This window comes from Malania oleifera, chromosome 13 (genome assembly GCF_029873635.1).
Source record: "Malania oleifera isolate guangnan ecotype guangnan chromosome 13, ASM2987363v1, whole genome shotgun sequence".
Taxonomy (NCBI): domain Eukaryota; kingdom Viridiplantae; phylum Streptophyta; class Magnoliopsida; order Santalales; family Ximeniaceae; genus Malania; species Malania oleifera.
The window spans coordinates 76,623,249-76,633,367 of NC_080429.1; positions in this window are offsets into that span (position 1 = coordinate 76,623,249).

Here is a 10,119-nt window from a genome sequence, read left to right on the forward strand (position 1 = left end):
ACCAACGATGACCAGAAGATGTAGTTACTAGCGAAGGACCCCATACATCGGAATGTATTAAGGCATAATGAATCACAGTTTTATTCATGCTCATGGGATAAGGAACTCTATGACTCTTGGCTAAAATGCAAGTATCACATTTAAAGTTTGAGTGTGTTACATTGGAAAATAATTCTAGAAATAAGTGCTTTAAATAACCAAATGATGGTTGCCCCAAGCGATGGTGCCATAGCCAAATCTGCCTTTCCTTGTTTCAAACCGTATGGTGCATATGATTATCTTTGCCCGGACTAAAGTCATCCTTGTAGTATAATCTCCCCCTTTTAGTACCATGCCCAATTATCTCCTTGGTGAGAGTATCCTGAAGAAGAAAAAAATTAGGATATATTAATACCACACAATTGAGATTTATTGTAACTTGACTTATAGACATCAATTTATTAGTTAGAGATGGTAACGTATGTGACAATGAGAGAGAAGGAGATAGAGACACAATTTCAGCCCTTGCAACTGGGTAGGTGATCCCATTAGCATTAGCAATACGATTTCTTCTCGATGGAGTTGTATGAGAGAAATCGTTGGAGTCAAGTGTTATGTGGTTTGTAGCTCCAGAGTCGAGAATCCAGTTGACATCATCACTGTGATTAGAACTAATAAGTGCTTGACTACAGTTACCTGGATCATTAAGACGCGTAGAAGTATGTGAAGATTCCACTTGGGAGGTGAGGGATAGTGATTACGCCCAAAGAATAATGCGGTAGTTATAGCACAGCTTTGGGGTGTCAATTCCACAGGGAGATGGAAAAAGGAACACAAATGGGCAAATAAAAATAAAAAGAATAGTAAATGATTTTTAAGGAAAAACAAATGATTTCTTTTTAGAAAAATTTAAAACTAAGATTATTTTTGCAGATGGAAAATCAAGTTTGCATGGAACAATACATCATAAACCCCTCTCACAAATCAGATAATCAATCTATTTTTAATTCATTGGTTTTCTCAACTGGAAATTTCACATCTGAAATCCCCAATCGGAAGATATAGAATTACAAATCTTTGATAAATTCAAAAGTAAGTTTTCTAAATATTTTTTATCTCGTTAAAAACTCAAAAGCTATTGACTTTGTTAACAAAATCTAATGACAACAATATATCCGGAGACAATATAGCAGTAGAGGAGTAATGTAACAAAATTAATAGTTTGTCTTGAACATATTCATGGATCCTTACATTCTATGGAAACAGCATGACTGAATCCATGAAGAGATTTAGATATATGATTATTCAAGCACGAAATAAAACAAATAACAATTAATGAACAATAAATAGAAAATATAAAAACATTGAAGAACAACAATATGGATTAAAAACGAATTGAAATACCTTTATTTGATCAAGTTCATCCCTAGCCAAGGCTAGGGAATTAGTTCTCATCGTAAGATGAAAGAAAAATAAACTCTTAAGAGAACCTTTACAAAACCCAGGCCCCAGTCATCCTCTTTCTTCATACAAAGTTTTGCTTATATATCTCCCTCTTAAAACCCTAAAAAATGGAATAAAATTAAGAAAAATGATTAAATTATGGAAATATGTCCAGGCTATCTCCTAACGAATTTCGGACTTGGATGGACTTGGATTGCGGCCCACTTTTGACCTTGTAAAAGTCCGAGTTAGCAAAAGGCTATTTCAGGATAAATTGTAGCCCATTATGTAAGGTTTTCAACGCAACTTGAATCATTCAAAACCGATATCAGATGAGATAGTTATGATGAAAATATTGAACGGTGCGAATCTTTTTAACTTTATTCCTATGATAAAAATCATTGAAAATTAATTAGAATTAAAAACTTTATAAAATGAAGATCAAGTTAGAAACTTACCACTAACATATTCGAATTGTCCTTATAAATTAGCAAATAAATATGAAGAAGTAATGTTCAGAGTGTACTTTTATGCACTTATCACGCCCCCCAACCAGTTTATTGCTAGACCCTAGCAATTGAAGCAAAATTAAGCAAGAATATTCAAACACTCAAAATAAGGCATTCTCAAAACATCAATAGTGCTATTGAAGTTTGTTCATCAAAACACTCAGAATTCGTGTGTGTGTGTATTTTGAAAGCCAATAACCATCTTACCATCAAACCCAAATACATACAATGCTGAGAACAACCTAAACAAAAGTTTTGACTTCAAATCTCACAAGGGTATATAATACTCATTGAAGAATCACTCCAAGATTTTAGAAGGGTGGCCCACTCAAATGTATAGAAAGAGTAAATGCATGTGAATAAAGGCATAAGACAAAATTGATCTCACGGAAAGAATATCATCTATTGGGAACTCAACCAATCATTCCACCAAACCCACTTAGGATCAAAAGATCGATTGAAAGGGTTGTAATGAGGCTAGGGTTAAGCTGAAAAGAACAAAGGATAAGGAATTCAAAAATGGATTGAAGTAAATACTAAGGGTCTTCCAAAGATTGTATAATATACATCACTTCCCAACAATTTACTCTCTTCTTTCAATTGATTTCTTTTCAATTCAACACATTCTTCTTCCCATTATTTTCTTCTTTTTCATTATTATTATTTTTCATTGATGAAGCTTGCAAGCAACAATACAAACCATCTCAATAAATTTCTCATTCATTTTTCTCTTCTTTTTTTTTTTCTTTTTCAAACCAACAATTTATCCCCCCTAGCAGATACTCAAATATAAAGGGTAGGAAAATATTACTTTCAGGCTTAACTCCAATATGGAGTGGGTACGAAAATATATAGGTTAACAAAGAAAAAGGCTTACATTTTGGCTCAAAGTAGCTTCTAATGGGTAAAATCACGGTAGGCTTGAAAGGCTCAAACTTTATCCTGCATTGACCTTTATCACTTCCTAAGTATAATCAAGCAAGCATACTGCAAACCATGTAATGACATTCCCAAAAGATAACCAAATAACAAAAATAATGAGACCATGCAACAAAATAATGTCACAGAAAAAAAAGATAATAACATCGAATATGATAAATCCTCTCTAAGGAATGAGAATGGCTCAACTGCTCACAGGTGTTTTAAGTCTCAACTTAAGTTTGATTGTTCTTTGATTGTATGCATTCGACATCCATCAAACCACAATAGTTTACATGCACTTAAAAAAATTTGAAGTGCCTAAATAAATAACTAAGATAGCACAATTGACTCAACTGAATACTCTATAGTCATGCTCAAATATCCAAGCCAAATTCATGTAAACAACGCATCTTAGAATTTTGTCATTCCAAGCTTGTGGGGGCCACTTTTCAATGAAGAAAACCACTACAAAAAGTCTACAGTGTGGATTTTATTGGCCTATCTTGTTTAAGGATGCAAACACTTATTGTCGCTCATATGAAAAGTGTCAAAACTTGCCAATCAATTAATACTTTAAGGCATTGACCATTTACTTTAAAGATCCGACCATCCTTAGGATCCTCTATTTCTACCACCCCACTTGCAAAAACATTCTTCACTACAAAAGGGTCGGTCCACTTAGACCGAAGTTTTCCTGGGTGCTTATGTAGTCCAGAATCATATAAGAACACTCGATCATTAGGCTTAAACGTTTATCTCAAAATATTTTTATCATGAAATGCTTTCATTTTTGCCTTAAAGATTCTGGAGTTCTCATAAGCATCATTTCTCAATTCCTCTAACTCGGTCAACTGAAATTTTCTAAGTTTACTTACTTCTCTCATGTCAAAATTGAAATGCTTGATAGCCCAATAAGCTCGATGCTCGAGCTCCACAGGTAAGTGGCAAGACTTTCCAAAAACAAGCCTATAAGGTGACATATCTAAGGGAGTTTTTAAAGCTGTACGGTAGGCTCAAAGCGCATCAACTAATCTCAAAGACCAATTTTTGTGATTCGGGTTGACTATTTTTTCTAAAATTTGCTTAATTTCCCTGTTTGCAAGTTCTACCTGTCCACTTGTTTGGGGGTGGTAGGCAGTAGAGATCTTATGTACCACCCCATATTTTTCATCAAAGCCTTAAAAGAAAGGTTGCAAAAATTTGTACCTTAGTCACTAATGATAGCACGTGGTGTACCAAATCGAGATAACACATTCTCTTTGAGAAATTTAATTACCATCCTATTATCATTGCTCCTACAAGCTGCTGCCTTTACCCATTTTGACACATAATCTACTGCCACAATAATATATTGATATCCAAAAGAAGGAAGAAATGGTCCCATAAAATCAATACCCCAACAACCAAAAATCTCAATCACTAAAGTTGGGTTTAAGGGCATCATATCACAATGGGACATAACACCTGACTTTTGACACTTTTCACATAAGCAACAATAAGTGTTTGCATCCTTAAACAAGGTGGGCCAATAAAATCCACACTGTAGAATTTTTGCAATGGTTTTCTTCGTTGAAAAATGACCCCCACAAGCTTGGGAATGACAAAATTCTAAGATGCTAGCAATCTCCTCATCAGGGATGCAACCCTTAAAATTTGGTAAAGGCAATATTTGAAAAGAAAAGGGTCATCCTAATAGAAATTACGTACCTTGGTCATAAACTTTCTCATGTCTTGAGTGCTCCAATCCATTGGTATCTCACCTGCAGCCAAATAATTCACAATATGAGCAAATCATGGTAGAGAAGTAATAGAAAATAAATGCTTATTGGGAAAATCATCCCTGATTGGTAGGTGGTTAGAGGTGTTCTCAAATGTGAGCCTCGAGAGATGGTCAGCCACTACTTTCTCCTCTCCCTTTTTGTCTTTGATGATGATGTCAAATTCCTACAAAAGTAAAATCCACCGTATTAGTCGCGCCTTAGCATCCTTCTTTGTAAGAAGGTACTTAAGGGCTGCATGATCTATGAAAATAATAATAGGAGAACCAATCAAGTAAGCATGAAACTTATCCAAAGCAAACACTACAACTAGCAACTCTTTTTCAGTAGTGGAGTAATTCATCTGAGCACTATTTAGAGTTCTACTAGCATAGTAAATAACAAAAGGCTTCCCCTCCCTTTGTTGTACAAGAATGACACCTACAACAAAATCACTAGCATCACACATGATCTCAAATGGTAAAGTCCAATCAGGGGGCTAAATTATGGGTGTTGAGGTAAGCTTTCCAATTAGCATTTTAAAGGTCTTGTGACAAGCTTGTGTCCACTCAAATGGGGCATCTTTAGTTAGAAGGTCACATAGTAGTCTAGATATGGTGGAAAAATTATGTATGAACCTCCTATAAAAGCCCGCATGACCAAGAAAGGATCTCACATCCTTTACTGTCCTAGGTGTAGGTAAATTAGAAATTAATTCAATCGTAGATTGATCAACCTCTATCCCCCTAGAAGAAATAATATGCTCTAAGACAATACTTGAAGATACCATAAAGTGGCATTTTTTTCAATTCAAAACCAATTCCTACTCCTCATAATGAGTCAACACTCTCTCTAAATTCAATAAGCATGCATCAAAAGAAGATCCAAAAATAGTCAAGTCATCCATAAAAACTTCCATGCAATTTTCTGTTAGCTTTGGTGCAATCCCAAGAGGGGGGGGGGGGGGTGAATTACCGCCCCCTTAGGCCACGCCTGGAATACAACATATTTCTCAATAAAATCAAATGGTATAGTAATTATACTTTCATGTAAAGCAAATATGTACCCCAATGCGCACAGTATAATCAATATACTACCAAGAGATAGGATTTGATAAGCTCATGTAGTTTATGTGTCTACTCTCAAATAATTATATGAGCGATGTAATTAGTGCATGAGAGTGCAAATGATATGATCTTTGTATCACATAATATATTCAATCACAATGCACAAGCAAAGATCATAAGCACACTTCAAATATCTTAACCAATATTTTTTTCAATATAAACCACAAGAGATATTCAAATAATGGTTTGTAAAAATATTTATTTGATCTTTGTGATAAAATGATAATCTCAATGAAAAGGTATAGCAACAAAGATCTTTAGCACGCAAGCAAATATCTCAAAATATTTCTCAAGAATAAGCACAAGAGATATTTGAAAAATATTTTTGCAACCAAAACACAATATGAACTCTTGAGTGTTGCAATGGAAAATGCAAAACTCAGAAGCTCTAAGAAATTTTCCTACGGAAGGCCTATTTATGAAGCTCGCTAAGAGAACTTGAAGCTTACTCTCTATGAAAAATAATTCTTAATCAGAACAACCAAGGGAGAGTTTAAGCTTGGTGAGATAAGCACAAGAATACTCTTACAAACAAGTATTTTCAATATAAACGAGTAAGAGGAGGAGTATATGGCTTGAATACGCAAAGATGGGCTTTTTGAGATTCAAAGGATATTTGCTAATTATTTTGTTAATTTCTTGTTAATTTTTGCAAATGAAGGCCTATATATAGAGATAGAAAAAATTATAGCCGTTAGGACATGTAGGGTATTATTAATATTGTTTTAAACCAATTCAACCCTAATTAATCCCGTTTAAAAAAGTTAAATGCTGTAAACATTATGGGCAACCCGAGAGGTTCGGTAAACCAGAAACATTTTCGGTTGACCTAAGTTCATATGGTTCGGTTGACCAGGCCGAAAATGAACTGGGAACATGATCGACCGGATATATGTGTCAAGGGCAATTTTTTGAGGTTCGGTCGACCAGGAGAAAAATGAATTATGGTCTCGGTCGACTGTAAAGGGCGATTTTTCCAAACAGCACAGTTCGGTCAATCGGGAAGAAATAAACTAGATGGTTCGGTCGACCAGGTAGTTGGGACATCTCCCGAGGACCCTCGGTCGACCAGAGCATTGGAGTACATTTTGGGCTTGGTTGATCAGGTGGTCAAAAGGTTGACTCCCTAGGGGGTTCGGTCAACCAGGTATAAATGAACTATATAAGTTTGGTCGATTGGGCTATGGTCAAATTGTTGACTCGGTTAGGGTTCGATCGATCAGAAGGTAATGAACTGGGAAGTTTGGTCGACTGGGCTTTGGTCAAATTGTTGACCAAGTCAGGGTTCGGTCGATCGGCAGGTAATGAACTGGGAATTTCGGTCGACTGGGCCATGGTCAACTTGTTGACCCAGCACCGGTTCGGTCGACCGGGCACTTTACTATAGGTAAGATCGGTCGATCGAGTGTGTACATTCTGTGCATTTCGGTCCTATTTCAAGCATTTAATCACCCGAATCAAATAATCAATCATATGTATGCATGAGTGAGTGTCCTAGGGTCATTTCTAAGACTTTTTCAAGACCCCGAAAAAATCCAATGTCGGTCGACCTAAGGTCCATCTATGGTCTAGAGCTTATTGATCCTACCATGTAGGTAAGACATTAATTATTACAAACCATATTCCTATTTAAATATTACAGACCCAAATAATAATGAAATACAATAAATATGATCTTCATGGTCTTCAGGTCTTCACTTCATATGTCATTTGCGTGAACCATATGATACGTTCGATTGGTTCTGCACACAAACTCATCAATCCATTAAATACCAGAGTATTTTTTATAATCAAAATAGGGTATGACCCATAGGATCAACATTTTCAACCATGTCACTAAAAATGCTCATCATGCAATGTTGAAAAGTAGCAGGTGCATTACACAATCCAAATGGCATTCTAAGAAAAGCATAAGTACCAAAAGGACAAGTGAAAGTGGTTTTATCTTGGTCTTCTAATGCAATTTCAATTTGATAATAACCAAAATAACCATCCAAGGAGCAATAGAATGGATGACCAGCCATACGCTCAAGAATTTGATCAATAAAAGGAAGAGGAAAATGGTCTTTCTGGGTGGCAGCGTTCAATTTTCTGTAACCACTACACATCTGCCACCAAGTCACAAGTTTTTTTGGGACTAACTCTCCCAGGTCATTCTTCACCACAGTAACACCTGACTTTTTAGGAACAACCTATGTAGGACTTACTCATTCACTGTCAGCAATAGGATATATGATTCCTGTATCTAATAGTTTCAACACTTCATTCTTCACCACTTCTTTCATAGTGGGATTAAGCCTATGCTGGGGGTCTCTACGAGAGTTGGTTCCTTCGTCCATTTTAATTTTATGAGAACAAACGAGGGGACTAACTCCTTTTATATCAGCAATGCTCCAACTTAACCCTAACTTATGCTCACCTAGGGTTCGAATTAATTTCTCACTTTGAGACTCAGATAATTCATATGAGATAATTACAAGGAAAAGTATCACCTAGACCAAGAGAAGCATGTTTTAAACCCTTAGGCAGAGGCTTCAATTCAACCTTGGGTGCTTCCACACTTTAAGGAATTGGTTTTTCACCTTTCTCAGGAAAATCCTCAAACTTTGGTTGTCATGCCCGAGTGCCATTATCCTGAGTTCTATAAAAAATAGCACAAATATCAACTACATCAGATGGATTACTAATAGAATTAAACTCAGAATTAATAGGAAAATACTCAAGGGGATCAAAATCACGGGCTGTAGAAACTCCCCTATCCATAGATGATTCTTATGCTGAATGTTGTGATATGTCATATGTTGAATCATCTGTTGATAATAATGTTAATGATGCATGCAATGATTCTAGTGAAAAATACTGCAATATATTGTATGAAGAATCTTTTGATATTCCTTGTGATAAGTTTGTTGACAAAGCATGTGTTGATTCATATGGTAGTTACAGAGATAAATCTTATATTGAATCATGCAATAAGTCTAATGATAAAAGCATGTCTTTGTGTGAAGAACTAGAATGCACTTTATCTAAACTACATAAGCTTCTAGTTCAAATGTCTAAATAGAAAATAATTTTGAAGAATAAAAATAAGAAAGTGGCAAATCAATTAAAAGATCTAAGAAAATATCATGCCACCTTAAAGAAGAAAAAGGTTAAGAAGATATTGAAAATTATTTGCCTAAAGAAAGAAATAAAGGATGATAAACCCTTAGGAATTAAAAGAAATAAATCTTTAAAAAGGGTTCATACTTCAAGTCCCATAGTCATAAAAATGCCTTAATGAGTAAAAGCCGAATAAATAAGCATAATCTTTCACGAGCATTCAAAATTTGCTTAGTACATACCTGCTTGTGTAGAAGCACTTTATTTGTACGCCAAATTTTAGTTGATTGTTGTATTCTAGGCATGGGCCTGAAGAAGGAGACTAGCCCTATTGAACAGCCCGGATTGGCTTAGACCTAGCTAGAAAAGTTAGGTGCACCATCCTGGTAAGGTGCGGTTGTAGGTTGAGGTCAGCCTCGTTAATTGACCTAATTGTAACTGGTGCCGCTCCACCCGTTAAGTGAGCATTAGTTGAATCCTCGGGGTTACGAGCTAGAGGCAGGGATGTAGGCACAGTTGGTCGAACCTTGATAACATATTGTGTGTGCACTATTTATGTTACCGTAATTTATATTCCTACACATGTATGTTATAGTGTGAATGTTGTGTATGATTTAATTTCCGTATCTTACATTTATCTGCGCATTTGGGTTTATGTGTATATAGATAGACCCTAGGTTGAGTATTACTATTGTCAAATTAGTTGAACCTAGGAAGAATTTTTTAAATACCCAATTCACCCCCCTCTTGGAAATACACCAAAGTCAATAGAGTCCATCGAATTGATCAGCCATCCCTTGACAATTGCATTTTCAATTTTGTAACCTCCTGAAAAATGGATTAGTTTCCTGAGGCTAGGTAGAGTCTCCATTGATATATCCCAGCTTTTCTTTGTTAGAGATATATGTCTCAACAACTTGGGACCATAATTCATAGTTAGAGCCATCTAACTTGATGCCGATTGGAGTAGTTGAAGAATCAGCAAGTAGTGGGTGTGGCGAGGTCTAGGCTTTGGTCAAGATTTTCGTCATCTTGGTCATTAGATCGTTAAGAAAGGATTCGGTCTGGGGTTTGTGAAGTTGTATCAAATTAGCGGGTTTCGCCATGGATTCCACGTGGTCTGAAGGTGCGAATTTGGAGGCTGTGAGGCGGCAGCTGGGCACAAGGGAAGAATCCAGAGGAGAAGAAGGAGCTAATTCCGGCGGTGTGAAGGGTTTTTGCTGGTCACGAGATAGTTGGAGCAGAGGTCCTGGGAACTTGCTATGATACCATGTTAAAATG